The 21,279-nt window shown below is 39.9% G+C and overlaps 1 protein-coding gene across 1 annotated transcript in view; it reads left to right on the top strand.

Annotated features, from left to right (window-relative positions):
- Nucleotides 1-754: 754 nt before the first annotated feature.
- The window catches only part of ankrd6 (ankyrin repeat domain 6), a 64,184-nt gene continuing 43,659 nt past the window's right edge, over nt 755-21,279 (top strand). Inside the window, 1 exon segment of the mRNA NM_001112901.1 lies at nt 755-805. The gene's annotated coding sequence lies outside the window, so the exon portion shown is untranslated.

Below are 21,279 nucleotides of genomic sequence, written 5' to 3'. Positions count from 1 at the left end.
TGCGCATGCAGGGGGAGACGAATGGGGGGGGCCTTGGGGCATCCAGGTTAGAAATCCCGCACTGCCCTTCTTTCTGTGCTTCCATGCAGTGGAATGCAGAAGAACGCCACCGTAGAGGAGGAAAGAACCAAACGTGGTATTCAGAAACATAATTATGCAGTGTCGGACTGGCCCACAGGGATACCAGGAAAACTCCCGGTGGGCCCTGGTGTAAGTGGGCCCCCTGATTCTAACAATTTGGCCTAATTCATGGTCATTCACTATTTCTCTATGGGAACAAAGAGACTAAATATAAAGAATATATTATAGTATGTAAAGGTAAAAAAAACTATGAAAATATAGAGGTTGACTGAGAAGTGAATGAAAAATAGTTTGGAGTGTGGGCCCATGGTTTAGGATTTTCTGGTGGGCCCCTGGCATCCCAGTCTGTAATTATGTATGAAATCAGGTTTACTAAACTACTGGAAAAAGAACCTAATTTACACAATTCTTTGTGCATTACCGCAGAATTGCCTCTAGGCGGAGCCGCAGTATTTGCCGGAGTAGGTACTAAACCATTTGCTCCGCTAGAGATCGCTACAGACGCATTAAGGATCCATAAGAGGGAAAGGGAAGTTCACCCTATCTTGGTGGCAGACATACGCTTATGTATCGATCTCATGTATAGCTACTCACCCCCACACTTCTCTTGCTGGATAGGGAAAAGCACAGACACCATAGGCAGCGGTAACGCTTCTCTGTACAGATGTGCCAGCTTTCCAGGCTGCCCCGATGAGTGCTGCGCTGCCTGAGTGCATAGCAACAGGTAAGCTCCTGGGGATAATACGTGCCCTTATATTGTTGTTGTGCAGAAGTGAAAGTGCATTGTCAGGCAACTCCCACCCACTAACCACGCTGTTAGCGCTCGGCACCTGTGCGTCTAGGCACCAGCTTTGGGCAAGCTCTGCGTCAAGGGGCTGATTGGTGGCACCTAATCATGGAACTGCTGTTGAGAAGCCAGTCAGGGCTATTGGTGTTAGTGCATGGTGGTTCTGCTGGGCTTGTCTGTGTTGCTAATGTGAAAAAAAAATCATGCTTACGTATGGGTTTCTTCTAAACAAGTATCATACTAAATATATAAGCCGTATGTATTATGTATGTATTCTATTAGAATAACATTATTATATTAGTCAAGTGGAGCTGCTGATATAGAAGATTGCTTGTTTATATCTATTTGGGAACTGGGTTGGGTTTAGAGACTTGTTTGTTTAATAACCCAAAAATCTATCATTCTTAGCAGTGATATCCATTGACTGATGGCTGACTGAACCTTGCTCCAGTATCCTCTCTGGATGTGCACTGACTGCTGTGTGGGGTGTCATTTACATGGGTGCAGGCAGATTTTATGTTAGCATTTTTGTGGCAAATGTAAGCATCATTTGGCTTGTCTATAGTAATTGGTATAATGTTGCCTTTAATAGGAGTTGTACTTGTATTTAGGGCTTTCATGGCATATTGTAAGGGGGTTTTTTTGCCGTGTCTACTATTCTGAAGCATTCAAACACTTCCTGAAATCTAATCTTTCTAAGGAAGCACCAGATTTAACCACTAGATTCACTCACCTGACCACTTTGAACTTTTTCCACTCACCCTACATGCAGCTCACTGAGCACACTCAGACTTATGTATATGACTAGTTTTTCTGTTACCTGCCAGGTCTGTCACTTGTTTCATTTTACTTCTGCTTTCACATTGTGACTTTGCCATCCCAACATTTATGATGACAAAGTGGACACAATAGGCTTATATCGAACTGTTAAAATGTTCACAATCCAGATGTTATCAGAGCCAACTACCAGCTTCAGTTGATTATGTTGGTGAAATGTGTTGTAGAATCACCATTTGAAACCAAATTGGTTAAACCGTGAAAAGGGCAAAGTAACCCGGTGTGTGTTATCTTTTGTTATCCATAATATACTAGACTAGACTAATAGATGATAACTGTACATTGGTTGACCAGATTTTGCTTAATTATCTTTTAAATGTATACATCCAGCCTATTAGCTTTACAGTAAAGGTATCATTATTCCTCCAGTATAGCATTGCTCAGCATTATAAGTCAACCAGAGAGATGATGCAGGAAAGTATGCAGTTAGTTTGCACCCACCTTATGTTTTTTCTAATGCTGCTGTATTTTATTACGTTAAAGCATTGTCTGGTTTTCTTTACTGAGAATGGATATTAACTATATACTAAACCCCCTAAAAAACGTAGGTCTCTATAAAAATTTATCACACAAAATAGCTTATACGTAAAACCCTGCTTCATATAAATATACCATTTTCATACAAATTTAGTTTTTTAGTATTATGTGCCATTGGGTAATCCTAAACAAAACATTGCCATTTTAAGAATTAAGGGCCGCCTCCTGGTATCATATATATATATATATATATATATAGTATTGTTACTGGGTGTATAGTTTTCCTGTACCTGACATCTCCAAATGGGCTCAACTGGGAGTTAAAACATTAGGCAGTGTAGTCTCTGGGGGGGAATGTAAAAATTATGACATGATAAGGCAAGAGATGCGGCCCCCCACCAGATATGAGGTTTAGGTATCTGCCTGCAGTCTTTAATGTGCAATTTCCCACTAGGTCAATAACACTAACTGAAACAACCTTAGAGGTCTGCCTACATAGGCAAGACCTAACTAAGCCATTATCCTGGCTATATGCTTAACACTTAAAAACAAATATAGCTAGAAAGCGGTATTTTATATAATGAACTTACCAGGATATAGGTTCAGCCTCTCTTTTCCTTTAAGCTTTAGTTTTCTTTTAATACAAATCCTACATATAGAGATAATTAAGAATAAAAGTAGTAAATTGGCATTGTTTATTTAAAGGTCCAAAATTGTGGGCTTGTTTTGCCCCTGCCCCTGCTTACCCTCCAGGGTGCTAGTACCCTGTTGTTCCCCTGTATAGAGGAGAAGGAAAGCTGCAGCTTGTATAAACAGGGAGACAATAACTTCCTGCTGTTCTTTTAGCTAAACTCACTTTAGTTTATTGATTGTGTCTGTTTTTTACTGTTCCTTAGTAAGATTTATGGTTAACTAAATGTTACACCAATTGTGTTGTTTAAATCTTTTCCAATAAAGCAATAATAAATTAATTTGATTTCATAGTGGCCCCCCCAAATCCCTAAGCCTCTGAAGAACAGTGCCTACTTTTTATTTCCAGGTCATCTTTTGCTTCTCGTTTTTGAAAGGAAGGAAAATATTATTTTATAAATCTCACCAGTTATGCTACTGAACAAACAAATGTATTTGCAGATGGTTTAACTCATGTGGGTTTGTACATACCACAGCCTTATACAGTTTGTTTAACTTACTAAATTCTGTATTTTAACACTCTTCATGAAGTTAACACAGTAATTTTATATGCTGTACATTAGTTTAGCATACTAACAAAGTGTGCCCAAATTAAATGAGAACAAAACTGTTTATTTTTATGACTATGAAGATTTTCATTTATGCAGGTCATGGTATATCTAGTATAAATAATTCTAAAGCAACTGGACTTGTTAAGTAATCATTGAAGACGTTTCACTACTCATCCAAGCAGCTTCTTCAGTTCGATGAAATAGATGAGTCGATAAGTAGTGAAAGGTCTTCAATGAGTTCAGTTGCTTTAGATTTGTTTATTTTTATATGTTTAAGCCCCTTCAGAAGCCCCCCCCTTCCCAACTGTACCATTTACCCTGCCGAAGGCAGCCCCTCTGCCTTATGATTAGAAAAGGTAGGGCACTGCAGTAGGATTGGCCACTGTCATGTCTAAGTACGTGCTGGTCAACAACCAGGACTAATTGCACTGGAAGTCAGGACCAGATTGGCTTACACTGTGCACATTGCTGTTTGGAGATCTCAGATGTTTTGTGAATTAAGCTACTGAAAATTTAAATTTTTTTGTCCGTATATTGCAATATAGTCAAGATGGGCAACTATGTCACAAAATGTATAAGGCTTATGTTGTGTGAGGCGCAGCCTTGGCTTTTCTCTATGTGTTTTCTCTGCAAGCCAAATGTGGTCCCCTCATGTCATTTTTACTGGCCCGGCTGGCAAAATACCAGCTAGGTGGCAACCATAGGTAAGGTCTGAGGACATGTTAGGGAAGCACTACCAAAGACTAGTGATGGGCAAAATGTTTCGGCAGGCATGGATTCGCGGGGAATTTCTTTGTTTCGCCATTGGCGCCATTTCGCAAATCTTTTGGTAAAGCGAAACAGGACAGATTCGCTCATCACTACCAAAGATGTGCTCTGCACACCCCTACTCTCTGTTGCATTAATCTCTCTCTCACATTCAGGTTATTAGCCTGTGTTCAATTGTATTCAAGAGATTAGGGGTTAGGTAAGAAAAGTTTGCCCTGGAGCAGTAACTCGTAGCAACCAATCAACAGGTAGAATCTACTGGTCACCTGTTTGAAAGCAAACATCTTATCGGTTGCTATGGGTTACTGCTACTGTTCAAACTTAGGGGTAATGTAATAAAAGGCACTAAGTTTGCCCAGGAGCACTAACACATAGCAACCAATTAGCTTGAAGTATTTGCTGTCCACCTGTTTAAAAGCAATCATCTTATTGGTTGCTTTTGGTTACTACTCATGGGCAAACTTAGTACCTTTCATTACATATGGGGGTTAATGCCTTTTATTACTTATGGAGGCATGTGTTTGTAATCATCATGACATGTCTAAAAAGCAGATTTGTGGGAATAGCTACCAATGGATCCCATCAGAGTAAAAGGATTCAGTGCGCAAACTTGTAGATGTAAAGAATACTCAGTCCTGTTCCTAGGGAAGCTATGCATCTGCATTTATTTGTTTGTGGGCATACAAATAAGTCATCTTGCATTAGTGCTGCTCATTCTTTGGGGTGGTGACAATACAATGATTGGGTGGGAGATGCATTGTTTTAGTGGAGTCTATATACTGATACCTAAACTACCATCACAAAAGCCTTTATGTTTCCCCAAGTCATCCAAGCCACTCTTAAAGGCATTAATAGAGTTTTGCCATCGCAGTATCACCCAAAAGGGTATTTCTCAACCTCATTGCCCTCAATGTGAAAAACCAACTAAGCAGCTTCAAATAAAAGTTCTGTTCCTCTAACCTAAAGGGGTGGCCTGTGGTGCTTTGATTGTCCCCCACTATCTGTCTATAATGTCCTCTTATGTAGCTGCCCTGCCCCATACAGTATGTACCTACATAAACCCGACTGAGTAAAAGTGAGCTCCCATGCCTGATGGTAAAATGCAAAGCTGTGCAGTTGGGTTTGTGGCCACCATAATCACCATTATTTACAAAGTAAATGGCAAGACAGAACAGTTGACATATACAGACAAACATTTCACCAAAATAGATGCACAGTTACAATTGTATGTTAATGCCTTTAAGAGAGGCAGAGAACTGAGAGATGGTGAGGTTAATCAGCGTGGTGGAAGTTTCTGTTGGTCAGTATAGTAATAGAAAGTGCATAGTGAAAGATGGAAAACCATTAGGTAGTGAATGTGTAAGCGAAGAGTAAGGGGTTTAGGAAGATGGTCAAGTTTCTGAGGGCATAGGTTATGGGCTTAAATTAAAAGGTGAAAAGTTCTGGATGCTGTAGTAAGAGGTAATGAATGAGGTGGAGAAAATGATAGACCACAGGTTTATGTCTTATGGTGTACTTGGTCATTAGAGTGGTAATGTTTGGTAGTGCAACTTTGTTATAAATGGGAACAAAAAAAAGTGAATTCTATGCAGGTTACTGGCAGAGAGGGACAGTATTTATGTAGCAGGAGGAAAGGTGTATACATTAGTTACCCATTTTCAATTATTTTAAAATATAGTTGCTATTGAAAGAATTATAAATCTTTACTTACCATTCTCTGCACCTCACTGACCACTTGTACCACTGAAACAATGTTGTATTAGTCTTCGCTTCTGCAGGCCAAGACTCCTTTCCCACAATACATTGCACGCTTCTATGATATCCCTTCTTTACAGGTCTTTTCACCACAGAATTATAAGGCACTGGGGAACTGAAGCATTGGCTGGAATGGAGATGACTACTAGAGAAAAAGAGGACTGAATAAAAGGTACACAATAGTTAAAGCGGACCTGTCACCTTGAGAAATAATTTCAAATTGTTTTCTATTGTGTTTGGCAAGCAAAATAAACTTTACTTACACTATATAAATTATTTTAATCTTATTTTCTTCAGCCTTGGAATTCACAATTGCAGCAAGCAGGCTGGCACCATTTTGTGGACACTGTTATCAAAGCAGACATTGCATCCTGCCAATATCTTGTTTCTGTGCCAGTATGGGGGGACCTGATGCCCATGTCCATGCACTGGTTACACAATTACATGGTGCGGAGGGAGGGGGAATGTGAGCAGTGCAGCAACATCTAAGAAGTTCTGAATTGAAAGTGAAAGTAACTGTCTGCCCCACCTCTATGCCTAAGGCATAGAGGCGGGGCAGGCGTTACATGATTGACAGCTGGGATTTTAAAATGCTTTTATAATGGGCATGGATGTGGTATTAAAAAAATTATTTTGGGTCCCATGTTTAATTTGAAAAGGGCTTTTATTATACAGCTTTTTATGTCTGGGTGACAGGTCCACTTTAAATAATGACACTTTTATTTATGGGGTAATTCAAAACAGCTCTCATACTGATGTTTTTAGGCTAGGCAGCATTTGATAAAAAGTAATATGACTTTAAAGCTTTGGACCACTAAACACAATAATATTTTTCTCAAATTTAAATATGCAAATTAAGGTTAAGTCTCTGTTTGCCTGAACTTTTGTGGAAGATGCAGTATTGAGCCAAATTGAAAATTCTCTACATTTTGGGAAAAAAATGGCAATAGCATCTGAAAGTATATTTTGCACACTGCCTATGCCTATATGATCACTTGTATGTTTATCCAATGATGTTCTTTGCACTGCTGATCATGCCTACCGATCCACTGAATGATTGAAAATGTGTTGAATCATTAAAATTAATCAAGTGCTGCCATTAGCCTATCAGTGTTGTTACATAACCATATTACACTTTTTTTTTCCACCTCTTTTTTTTCTTCACATCATACCAAACAACAAACCCTAATATAACTGTTATCATATTGGATAATTAAACTTTTAATTTTTTTGAAGTGGAAAGTTTTTTGAATAAGCTTTTTAAAAATGAGGAAATTATTGGAAATTTATAGCTTCTCTTTTTTTTCTAAGGCAGTTTAGAGTTTTGTGCATTTCTATTGGCAAAGTGGGTTTTAGTGCTTTTTTGGGATCAGTTTAGAGTACTAAACACATCAATGTGGCAAAACAGCAGATCTTGTGTTAAAAAGACAGTTTGACAATTTTAAACATACGTACAGAACTCCAATGATATCACTACCATCTATGTAGATTGGACAACCCTATATTAGTCTCAGCCAGTGCTAAAATACCACGATAAGCTAAAATATCTATGATCCAACAAGATCACACCATAAATAAATGGTAATGGTGGGGCAGTAAAGCCAAAATGGTTCTACAGGTGGTCACCTTACATTTTGGTAGTGAAGGTCCTCATGGATGGCTGGCTGTTTGTGTAATGTAACCTTCATGGTGTGTGCATGGTAAATAATAATACAAATATTAGTAACTAAAGACAAACTAAATCACTTCTTTAGTCACTATTCTAGAAATGCAATGCAGGAAGGCTGACTTGGTTCTTATGCCATCTGATTGTGACCTGGGGCTAACCTTTGCCATTCCCCACAGCTCAAGCTTCACGATAGTAAGCTCTGAGGACTGTGTCAGGAATCATCCACAAGTGACTCTGAGCAGCAACAAAAGTCATCAAGTAGAAAGAAAAAGTTGTAAATAAGTCATGCGATGCTTGCAATTCATGCAATGCTTGGAACACATAAATGATGATGTTTTACCCTTCAGCATGTAGCATATTTATTGGAACTGCAGATCCAGATACGTTTGGTGAAATACAATCTCCTTCCTTTTGGAAAAAATGTTGTTAATGTTTTTTTCTATAATTGCAATCATGTAATAAGAGCTTAGTAGGCCTGCGGCTGTAGGTGCTGCCTGAACAAAGACCCTACAGTTTACCAGTAAGTATGGAGAGATGACAGCAGAGGACATAAATGATTGCCACCGCACTGCACACAAGACTTCTTTGCTTCATAGGAAAATATTTCAGTAATTTAATTATTTTGCAGAATAGGAATATATCCAAGTTACTTACACTACTGATCCCTATCTTGACAAGCAAGTTATTTACACATGCTTATTTTTCCAGGTCTCTAGTTTCATGTATAAACTTTCTTCTCTTGAGAAGTTTTAGTTGCTTGCAATAGTAAGCTGCCATAGTATACTAACTGAAGTTCTGGCAGGGAAAGAGAAGACCAGGAACCTATTGTGTTTTGATAGACATACCTTGTGTATAAACATAAACAATTTTTTTTTTCACAAAAAATTTACAGGCAAGTCTAACCAAAGTAAAAGCTGGTGCTGGGGGATTATGTAATTAGAGGTGCAAAGTTTACTACTAATCTAATCACCTACAGTGCATTTCATTTGTTGCTATGGGTTACTACACCTGGGCAAACTTAGTGCCTTTTATTACATATGGGGGCAGAAAAAAACACTGTAGCTCTTGCTGTTTGCACATATGCAAAGATGAAACAATTTCACTCTTGGGTCCACTTATTAGGTCATATAAACACAGCGCAGCAACATTTTTTTGGGCATGCCCATTTTTGCGACCACACCCCCTAAATACCACTACCATTTGACTAAATTTGGCAGGTTATTTAAAGTTTGAACACATTTCTGGGTGTTTTGGGGTCCTGTTTTATGTGTTATTACAGTTTTGCTAAAAAAAAGTGAAAATGCCTTTTAGGGCTCTGGCACACGGGGAGATTAGTTGCCCGCGACAAAACTCCCTGTTCGTGGGCGACTAATTTCCCCGAGTTGCCATCACCTGCCATCCCACCAGCGAAAATGTAAGTCGCCGGTGGGATGGCACACGCGGCGGCGCGATTTTGGCAAATCGCCGAAGTTGCCTCGCGAACAGGGAGATTAGTCGCCCGCGAACAGGGAGTTTTGTCGCAGGCGACTAATCTCCCCGTGTGCCAGAGCGCTTAAGCTGCAAGTCTCAGTTCCCCCAAGAGACCTCTTAAGCTTATTAGTTACAATTGTATCTCAGTGCAGGGGGCTTTTTACCTTTCTGGGCTCTCTGCCAAAAGCCCACTTATTTAATTAAAAGGGAGAAACAATGTTTCTAAGTGCAGGTGACGCTTGTTAAGTTTTCTGGGCTCTCTGCCAAAAGCTACTTTTAATTAACTTCAGTGCAGGAGATCAAAGGGAAATGAGGGACATTTCAGTAAGAATCCTGGACTGCGGGTTGAGCTGTCAAAAGAGGGATTGTCCCACGAAAATTGGGACATTTGGGAGGTATGATACAGCATAATTCTGCTAATCTTTTTGGTAGGCAGATCATATTTTCTCTTGAGATGTACAAAATAAAAGGCAGACTGCAAAGTGCAAAATATTGGTGCGATTGCCACAGGTCTCTGATCTTTGTTTAAGAGCACAGAGATGCCAGCAGGAATAACAACACTGACTGCTTTTATTAGCATTGTATTCATGAGTATTGGGCAGGGTGAGGCATGTGGACATTGGGCCCCCCCCCCCCCCCCCCACTGATCCCCTAATTTGTGTGTCATGCAGACAAGTTAGGGAGTGGTGGCAGATGCAGGCAGCAGCTGGGTCCTGTACATGCCGCCTGCCCTATGACCCCTATGCTTGGGAAGTTTGCAGATTTCAGCCAAACTGGCTACTTGTGGGCCAAATTCAACAAACATTCTTAGAATCCTATGGGATAGCAGTCAATCTGTTTGGGCAAAAATCCAGTCTGCAGAGATGGAAAATATTGCTGAAACTTGGTACTTGTTAACAGTTGTAATGTCATGATACACACAAAAAGAGAAGATGTTAATTGCAGAGTTTATTAACAAAACCTTAGCTCTGGTCTAAATGGCTGCATTACTAGAATAACTGCATGTATAGGTCTCCTCACTCTCTTGCACCCCCTAATGTCAGCAGTGCTGTACAACAATACACAGCCATACATTGAAAGAACATAACATATCCAGGAAGGCCTTCTGTTAAATACCACTGCACATGTTTCTAATACCCAAAACTGCAGTATAAGACTCAACAATCAACTTGTGCATTGCTTATTTATGTTTACTGTGATTATTCTACTTACATACATGCAGTATCTCTGAACAGAAAACACTCTGGGATGTCGAATAGTTGATGTGCTGTGTATGTATATGCTAGAAAATAATGTTGTTATTGTATGAGTCATGCTGTACCTGTGTTTTAATGTCCATTAAGTATTTCATGTTTCTGATTTCTTTGTGCTAGTGCTGTTTCTAAAAACCAGAACAACACTTCATTCCCTCCTGACTGTTAAAATCCTTTTTGTCTGCCATTATAACAGTTTTACTAGCTAACTGTTCTTTTCTGTCTAATACTATATATAGCTAGTTAAGAATATCAAATTTTAGATTATTTTAGAAACTAATAGATGACTAATAGGGTACAACACTTAACACATACATATCGACATGTATGGGATGCATTATCCGGAAATCCATTATCTAGAAAGCTCTGTATTACAGAATGGCCATCTTACATAGACTCCATTTTAACAAAATAATTTTATTTTTATTTTAAAATTTTCTATGTATTGATAAAATAGTTGAAATACGCATAAAAACTTTTAGCAAGCACTTTCCCGCTTGCCAAAAATATCCGCCCTATGCCTAGTCTGCCATCAGCCTTAGTAGACTTAAGGTATGGAGAGCCAAATATATATATAAATATGCTCTGGAAAACATATGTAGGGATTGAACTTGATGGGCTTCTGTTTTGTTTTTTTTGCAACCCAAATTATAGTTATTTTGGGCTGAAAAAAGTTATGTAACTGTAGGTCTTTTTTTATGTTTATTTTAGATTTTGGAATAAATAAACCATAAATTCTGTTTTGCCTGGATAATTTTAATAGTGATTTATTTGTTGATTCGGTGTGATTCCATGTGTGCCTCGATGAGATGGAATTTCAAGTTATCCAGAAATAACAGCAATTCTTCATAGAGAAGGCGCTGCTTTGGAAACCATCCTCGTACACAATAGGGCCATATGAAAGCCTTCTTTGACATGTAAATCGGAGCTGCCTTCTGGCCAGCTTGTGTAGGATTAATGCTTTGGGTACCGCAGATGTCCTGTTGTTGTACTGTTTGCAGCCTCTGTGTCGAAAGGATATCTTGGTTATATGCTATCTGGAGCTTTTGGTGCCAAAACTCTACCTCTGTGTAAGTAACATTTATTTACTCTATTTCATGGAACAAGCAGGTTTTAGAATTGTAACTTACCTTACTTTGGTAGCAGTGTGGTATGCAAAATGTTATGTTAACATTTTGGGCTGGTTGCATTTTATCTTTGTAAAAAATAGCATATTCTGCCTCGAACATACCTAATAGCATAGTTTATATCCTAAGATAGTGAAAAGTGAGACTGGTGCTCGTACATTCTTCACAGAAAGGCTTTTTTATTGAAGATTAAGTTCAGTTAAAGCATTATGGAGAAAGTAGTATTTCATAACCCAATGAGGTTGTATATTGTATGACAGATACTACTAAGCACAGAAAAGGGGTACCTTGGCTTCACAAATTAAGTTTAGAAATAGAATTAAATATTACTGAAAATTAGGTTCACTCCTCCCTTTGAATATTTATTCTGGCAATGGGTTAGCAGAATAGTGCATCTGATTTGGGTCTTAAGCCAAATTCTGACTTAGTGGAGTTTTAGCAGAACAAGCTTTTTGTGTAGAAATCCCTTATGGGTGGTTGCAGACACAATAAATTATTTCCTTTCCTTTAATGATCTTGGCAAGGATTTTTGCTGTTTATAACATAAATGTATGGACAGTATGGTACACTGAGAAATGCATTGATTATTTTTTGGGTTTCAGCCACTGCACTGCACAGGATTGAACTCATTGTTTGATTAATGGATTTATTGACCAATTTATTGTCTATTGAGGCAGTTGCCATTCAGAAAAACAACAGAATGTGAGACTGTCCCTGAGTGTTTCATGCATTCATGCATGTCTCATATGACCTATGGGGGCATGTGTGCTGGTTTGGGGGGTGGACCCTCTTTTTTATTTGAAAAATGCAGGGTAAAAAATGAAAAACATAGAATTTATATGGGATAATATATCCCCCTACTGTGCATTTCATGAGTAAGGCCCAAGGTGTTCAATAGCCAATGCTTTTGGTGTGCTCGGGCTCAGATTTGTGTATGGACCACCTTCCCTCTTCACCTACCACCTACGGGTGGGCGATATCGGGAGAATCCAGGGTAATTCGATCGTTTGGCCCTGGGACCAAACGATCAAATTATAATGACGGGCATAGGCAAAGTCAGTCTGGGAACCACATCAACGAGCCGATGCAGTCCCCAATCCGACTAGATTTTCTTACCTGCCCGATCGAGATCTGCCCGATTTCAGGCCAGATATCGGTCGGGCAGGCCCGTCCAAGGGACCGATATCGGCAGCTACTATCGACCCATGTATGGGGACCTTTACTGGCCTTCAGGGTCAGCTTTTGAAATATCTAGTAGAGCAAATAAACTTCCACCTTCAATCACAATCACACCCTAATCATGGACCTTTGATCCAGTGGCACAGTAATTTGATTTTAAATCATGTTTATACATGGTGGAAAAAAAAATTCCCCCTTAACCGGAAGGTACCAAGCATTTCGGATAATAGAGTAAGGCATTTATTTGCTGAAATGTTTGTTGTCTGTGGTTTTGGTTTAGGGGAACATATATATATATATACATATATTGTATATATATACTGTATTTATATTATACACAAAGAGAAATGTGTGCATAGGAAGCCCAACCTGAAGCGTCCAATCTCAAACTGCAACACTACAAGAAATATTTTGGCAGCTGAAGTCACAATTTTGGCATTCCTTATCCATAGTGGTTAATTAAGAGCATAAGTCAAGGAATGTTCAACTTACACTTCTCCAGATGTTGCTAAGCTACAAGATAGAATCCCCTGACAATCATATGCAGCATCCCACAGTTACATCGAATAATGTACACTAAATTTAATTTAAATTGCTTTAAGGCTATAATGCCTTTCCTGCTTACCTAGTTTGTTTATGCACAGAAGTGAATGCTTATCATCCTCCTAAAAGACAGTCTTTGTTTTTGAAGGTCATGTTAAACTCTTCTGATCTATATGATTGCTTTAGAGCAGTAGTAAGCAGGTTGCTTTAATTTAAAAAATGATACATATTACTAAAAATATATTGCGTTCTCTATGTTCAGAAAATTCTGTGTTTATTTTTTAGAGCTAAACAGGCAGGGGTGCTTCTGCCATTAGGCGAGTTGAGAAACTCGCCTCAGGCGGCAGAAGCGCCCCAGTTACCAGGGGCGGCAAAAAGCCGCTCCTGGTAACTTTAAGAGCCGAATTTCCGGTTTTTAAACTGGAAATTCGGCTCTTCTAGTGCAGAGAGCACAATTGCGGCATCCAGGAGCCGCCTCAGGCGGCGATATGTCCAGAATCGGGCAAAAAGGGAAACTGAAGCTACTCCATATTTGGTCCTTGTGAGGTAGATATTTAGATTATCAGTATACAGTTCTCTCCTTTCCCTCTTTGCTGTGACTGTTTTGTTAGCAGAAGTCCATTATGCAGGGGGATTATCTGTCCACTGGTATAGTTATGTGTTGGTTACAAGAACCATGACGGGCCCCCTATGCCATCCTCCACTAAGGAACCAGCACCCACATAAAGACTGCACACTCTGACTTATCTTAAAGGAGAAGTAAAACCTAAAAACAAATGTTTATGTCATATTTAATATACTGAACTTACTGCACCAGCCACAGTTTCTCTATAACAGTAATGATTCAGGACTTCCGAGTTATGCACAGGGGGTCACCATCTTGGATTTTGTTAGGAGTGCCAGTGACACTCACATGCTCAGTGTGGTCTGGGCAGCTGTTAAGGACCACACTGGTTCTTACTGGAGGTTTACATATCATAAAAGCTGATGCTAAATTATAATTGTTTAATTCTGATGCTAACTGCACTGGTTTCTGAGCTGCCATGTAATTCAATTTAAATTAATTACCAATCAGTCTTTATTGTGACTTTTATATTCTATATATAGAGTATTTTGACAGTCAGTCCCTAAATTTGGCTAAATGACAGCAGCACAGAGCATGTGTTGTGAAAGAAGATGAGTAGCTACTGGAGGTATTTTAGGAATTGAGTCATTGCTAATGACTGTGGATGCTTTGGCCTGGTACCAAAACTAAAAACACATACCAGCATTTCTAGCCTACTACTTTGTAAGCTTTAGTTCTCCTTTAACTGTCGGATCATCCAGGAGCATGTATTCGGGCGAATCCGAATCCTTCTGAAAAAGGCCAAATCTTGGCTGAATCCCGAACCGAATCCTGGATTCGGTGCATTCCTATTTGTTTAGTAAACCAACCCAGCGTGCAAGTTAATCCACAGGTTAACCCCTTACATCACTAGACTGTAATTGTCTTCAAGGACCGAAATTTTTTTTTAATTTCCCTGTTTAGCTCAAGAACAGATTTTTTTGTGACTTTAGTGCTGCCTAGTATTTGATGTTATACACTACAGCTGTGCTTTCTTCATGCCATTTCTGCTGGGTTACTTGTAAAATACTGTAGCCTCATATTTAGACATTCTACTTATTAGAATAGATAGGGCACGTATCGTAAAAAAATAACATACATATGTGTGATCTGAAATCACAAGATTTCCCACCTGTTTGTGACTCTAAATGGGTCCATTCTAATGAACTGCGGTCGACAAAATGTAAAGCCCATCTGACCCTAACGCACCTGCTCCAAACCAAGACACCTGTATTTATGTACCTGGCCCTCCCCATCCCATCTCTGACTTCACAAATACAGGCTGCTGGAGGTGGAAGCTGGGCAGAGTAAGGATGTGGGTGGGGAGGGCACAAAGGAGAGCTCAGCTTGATCTCGTACATGACCCACAAGTACTGTTTGAAGGTGAGCCATATCCCACCTGACCCATGGGTAAAACTGCAGGTCCTGCAGGTTTCAGATCGGCCCACACATCACTAGTCCATTGTAGTAACTTCAGTAACTTTATCTAAGAGAAGACCCTGAAAATTACACTGAAAATGAAATAATAGGTTCACCCAAGAACAGTTTTTTTAACATAATGAAGGTAATTCGGAGTCTCGCCTAAAGGTAAGTAATGCTGGGCCGGGGGTGCCTTTGGGTACACTTTTAAAAAGAAAAAAGTTAATGGTTAATCCGATGGATTTTATGGGAGTGTGTAAGTATCACTTTAAGGCCTATTTTAAATAGAGAATGTACTGTGAGATCTTTTCCTAATGCACTTTGTTGCTTATTTGTCTACTTTAGTAATTAAATCAAATTCTTCTGTGTCAAATAAGGTTAAAAGAAGATTATTGCAGGTTAAGCTTGAGTTTAATGCTAATGTACAGTGATATCAGCCTTACACTTAGCTCATGCTGACAGAAAGCTGTCAAGATGGCGTGAAGAAATATTGAAAGCGTTATGTTCTCATCCATATTTATGTGATATAACGATTTAGGTGCTTCACACATTGCCATAAGATAAAATATGCTGTATTACGTAACCTATCCCATCAGACTTTCATCTTGCCTTTCAGTAACCATGGATACTAAGTGGGATACCTGCCACAGGCAGAACTAATTTGTTGTCTGATAATGCTGTCTGCTAGACACGCAGAGGTTATGTGAGGGCGTATTGTACTCTATAAAACCACAGGTTGTTTCTTAGTTTAAAAAGAAATTACAGAATAAGCTGTCTGTATTGTCCTTTCAAAAGACCCTTCCTATGAGGTTCAGACACTCTTCTGTGTGGACGGGAGAGGGTGATGTTCAGGAGCTGAACCCAGAGTGAGAGGAACAGAATTTTCTCTGCATTGGGATATTCTACCTGGATATTGGTTCATCATCCCTGAGCCAAGATATTATTTGTTAATCCAGTAGGCTTCAGCAATACAAATAAATCCAAATGCTTCCCTCACTGCTGTGGATGAAATATAATAACTTTAGCAGAAGCTAACAGGACTGTGTATGTCTACAAATAAGTATGTAGTCCTACTATCGGCTGTTCCTGTTATTCAATTAATATAGGGGTCACTGACCCCAGAAGACAAAAAAATTTTATTTCTTACCTTCCTGTTCAATCCTTTGCATATTCATATTCCAGTCTCTTAGTCAAACCACAGCCTGGTTGTTGGGATAAATTAGACCCTACCAACCAGATAGCTGCTGAAATACCAAAATGGAGAGCTACCAAACAAAAAGCTGAATAAATGAAAAACCACAAGATCAATTGCAAATTGTCTCATAATATCAATATCTACATCATACTAAAAGTAAAAGTAAAGGTGAACTACCCCTTTAAGTAAAAACTCAAACCAGATATTTGAGGTTGCAGGAAAAAAAGTCACACACCAGCAAGAATCACCTTGTTCCATTCATTTTTAATGAGGCTGAAAAACATAAATGTTTAAGGCTGAGAGCACATAGGGCGTACAGTCTACATCTCTCCCCCTGCATTTTGCGCAAAGACAGAGAGAAGCAGATCTACACCTGTGTGTGTTGCTCCACTGACAGGTACAGCATTTGCCCGAGTGCAGATACATGAAAGCATGCATTCTCAGGCTCTGTGTAGTTGCAAACATGCCAAATCTGTGTCTGTCAGAGGAGCTACACACAGTAGCATATAGGAGCAGATCAGCTTCTCTCCTCTTGTACAAACACAGGCCAAATGAAGCAGACCATAAGTCCTGTGTGTACTCAGCCTTAAAATAAATGAAAACTGGATGAGACCATTCCAGTTCACTTCAATAGACTCTTGCTTTTACTTGCTAAGTGTTTCTGACAACCTTTTCTTTCTTTTCCTTAAAAAATCCCTACTATTCAAGGTTTCAAAAAATACTTGTGCAAGTGTTTTATCTCAAATCGAGAAAAAACACAAACTTGATTTTTGACAAATCTGCCCCTTAGTGTGAGAGTTGAATGCCTATATGTTATAGATATTTTATATAGCAAAATGATTGTTATTTGCCTTATGTATAATGTTATTAGTATGCAAGAAAGAGAAAAGTAATAAGAAGTGCAGTAGTTTTTTATTAAAAAAAAAAAGTGATATTCCTATAGGAGGCCCCTGATTAAATTCTGAAATAATAAAAAAAAAGGAAGCGTAAACGTCCCTGACCAAATCCATGGTTATTCTCGTTCAGTTGCCCTTAAGGGCTCTGGCACACGGGGGAGATTAGTCGCCCGCGATTAACTCCCTGTTCGCGGGCGACTAATCTCCCCGAGTTGCCTACCCCTGCCATCCCACCGGATGGCAGATGCGGCGGGGCAATTTCAGGGAATCGCCGAAAAAGACTCGCGAGTCTTTTTCGGCGATTTGCGCGAAATCGCGCCGCCGCGTCTGCCATCCCGCCGGCGACTTACATGTTCGCCGGTGGGATGGCAGGGGTAGGCAACTCGGGGAGATTAGTCGCCCGCGAACAGGGAGTTTTATCGCGGGCGACTAATCTCCCCCGTGTGCCAGAGCCCTAAATGCTAGTTGTTTATTAAGAAATGCTTTTTACAGGATAGAACCATCATCATCATTTATTTATAAAGTACAGCAAGTTACGCAGTTCTTTACATTAATGTATAACGAACAGAGGTCTTACAATAATTTAGCAAACAAGACAAATAGAGTAAAAAAAAAAAAAGTAGGATCAGAGAGCCCTATGTGAAGCACTTACAATCTTAATAGGAACCAGTGAAGCTAGACAGTATAGTCGACTTTTACATAAGCTCTCCCTTCCAATTCAAAGAATGCTCTGTAAAGGTGGCCACACATGTGGTGATTTGCGATCAGTACAATCAGCCACACACCGTCAGGGCTGAAACAGGCAGATAAGGAGGTAGAAACAATAGGATTTCTACCTCCTTCTGCCGATTCAGCGCTGAAGGCAGATTTTGCTCAGGCGCCTTCTATGGCGCCCGCTCAAAATCTTTTAACTGGCCCGATCGGGGGGTCCGACCGATACCAACAGCTTCCTGCGATATCGGTCGACTCGCTGACTTGCCATACACGCACCAAATATCGTACGAAACGAGGTTTCATACGATATTATCGGTGCGTGTATGGCCAGCTTAAGGCTAATGCCAGACACGGCTGATTCTCAGCCTGCAGATAAACACAGACTGAGAATCAGCCCCTACACTGGCATCAGCCTTTCCCTGTGCCTGCTCCCAGAGCCAATGCTTCGACCCAGGTGACGGCACATGGAGCAGATTTTGGAGGTCCACCACAATGTCTCCAGGAGCAGGAACAGGGAAAGGCTGATGCCAGCAAAGGGGCTGACTCTTGGCTAGTGATGAGCAAAAGTTCTTGGTAGGGATTCGGTTTCAGCATTCAGTGCATTAGCATTTTTAACTCTTCCTGATCCTAAATTACCATATGCTAATTAGGATTTGGTTCGGGATTCGTCAGAACCCAAAAAAGTGGGTTCTGTGAATCCCAATTTCTTGCCAGGTTTTGCCATAGACTCCAATGGCTGTAAAAAAAGGTTTCACGGTACCATATATGGTCGCCAAACAAAAAAACACAATGGCAGAAGTGATTGCAGTTTAGTAAACTGGCTCTGGAGTTATTTCTGGCACAAGTCATTATCGCATACTATTGTATTTTATTAAACAGCAGTATGTAAATGGTCTATGATGTCTTGTTTGCGCCTCCACTTAATAGAATTCAAATGCTTTCTGGGTGCTCTGCCAGAGATAAGTGTAGCTCTTGCCTAGGATTAGCCTGGGCTATTAATTATTTTTGAATGAGCAAAGGCAAATAATTGTTCTCATAATCCATTACAGACTGTTTGTTTTCCTTTGCTTAATGGGGGGAAATTAGTGTCAGCTGCTGTATTAAGCATGTTAAGCCCTTATCATGTAAATTCCAATTTGTTTTCTTTGCTTTGTTCTTTCTTTCCTTATTCTGTATTTACCAGTGTACTCAGCCTCTCTTCTTACAAGCATCCCCCAGTGAAGCTTTGTTTCAAGATTTTACTGGAAAGCTGGCTTTGTAGTGGAGAGCTTTCCCAAGGTGCACTTGGATTAAGATGAGTACTTGAGTTGTGGAGGATGCCTGCAAAGTGTACACATTATAGCAGGGCCGGTTTCTAGTAATGGCGTACCACTGTTGCTACAATTTATCCTTCCTTCTAGCAGTGTAGAGACACCAACCTGTTTTTAAAGATTTTTTTGTGCCTCTTGGGCACCTGGCCATGCCCCTGATCATGATTCCAACTTTACAAACTGTTACTTGCTTTTTGAGGTAATTTGGGTATGTTTTTAATGCTTTTCAATGGTTAACTGTAATTCTGATGCAACAGCCAACGAGTAACTGTGCAGTTATTTCATGTGACCAGGCTAAAAATCCAAATTCGACAATTCAACTTGCAGAGTTCATATAGAAGTGAGGGAGTGAAATAGGGTAAGATTCTGTATGAGTTCATATGTCTTCTAGTATGCGTGATAGGTTCTTAGATGAGAAGCTTGAGCCATTGAGTCCCAAAATGGCCCCCCGCACCGGGGGCTTTCTCCTGGTGTAGTTGGCATAGGACTCTCTGGGAGCATTGTTTGGCCAAAATAGTATTTTACAGTGATAGGTGACCTTTAAATAACCAAAACCATAATAATAATGTCTGCTGAAGTAAATCATTATTAAGGCATTGGCCCCTCTAGGTTCGGCATTAAAGGAGAAGGAAAGGTAAAAATCACTGGGAGGTGCCAAATGTTAGGAACCCCCCAGTGGGTTTAGTTGATTACCTTTTACCACGGGCTGGTGCTCTTGTTAAGAGCACCAGCCCGTGCTCACCAGCCTGTGCTCATTGCAGCGACTGTCTCCTCTTCCTTCTTTCTTCTGAATCCTCAGGCCGACGCATGTGCAGTAGAGTGGAAAAGGCGATTTTTTTGTTGAGTTTAGCTTTTTACTCTACTGCGCTTGAGCAAGTGCATGAAGACAGAAGAAGGAAGAGGAAACACTCGCTCACAGGTACCCTGGGCTGTGAGCGAGTGGGTAAAACGTAAGCGATTAAAGTCACTGGGGGTGCCTTACATTTTGGCACCCCCAGCCTTTTCTTCTCCTTTAAATCAGATGCCCTGAACTTGAGGATCCAAACTTAAGGATCCAGTTAGTCTCTCTGTGCATGATATTAAGTGCAGGCTTCCAAGATAATCATAAATGGAAATTTAAAGCCTTCTTGTTTGATAAAGTAAAATAACGGGGAGATTATTGAAAACACATAACTAAATAACCTGCCGACCTGTCGTTCTTTGTCTCATTTGTGCTCTTTGCCTCACTGCCACAGAGTAAACTTCACTAAATAGTTTCTTTAGTGTAAATGATTCGAAGCATATAATGTTGTGTCCCTATAAAAACATCTCAATAATGATCATGTGGAAAATGAATTAGCCATGCAAAAGCTGACGTCATCTCAATGGCTAATTGAAAGTATACTGAATGAAGTAAATTTCCCAACAAAACCTTGTGTAGATCGGATAAAGAAAGTTTATTTTGCATATTGGAGCGTGACGTCTCTTTAGGTCTGCATAGCACTGAACTGCCTTGTCAGCAACCAATTACTTGGCACTCTTCCATGTTTTCTTTGTTACAACTTTATTAAACTCATTTTTTTTCAGCAGCATTTGACACGAAAAGCATGTTTGTAATATGAACTGCAGAAATCTCTGATCTCTGCAGCTGCCTGCTGTTTGTGTAGCTCAGATTTACTAATATTAAGATATTCACTTGACTCAATTTGATCAGCTGTTTGGTGGATACTCCCATCATGCTCTGGCTGTCTGCACACAGACTTGTCAGCTTTTTTTTTTTATTTGCCCCATTTTCCATTCACCTACAGTTCTACTCTCTGCTAATCTAACACGGCAATCTGGAAGGCAAACATAGAAAACGAGGAGCCCATTGTGGCAGAGGCTAAGACTAACCCCAGGCAGCAGATTCAAGGGCAAAAAAGGTTTGATCTGTATTAAAATGGGCATAGAATTGTGGGAGGAGGGGGTTATTCTT

This window comes from Xenopus tropicalis, chromosome 5 (assembly GCF_000004195.4).
Source record: "Xenopus tropicalis strain Nigerian chromosome 5, UCB_Xtro_10.0, whole genome shotgun sequence".
Classification (NCBI taxonomy): domain Eukaryota; kingdom Metazoa; phylum Chordata; class Amphibia; order Anura; family Pipidae; genus Xenopus; species Xenopus tropicalis.
The sequence above is the reverse complement of the archived record's forward strand: the minus strand, read 5'-3'. Positions and strand labels throughout refer to the sequence as shown.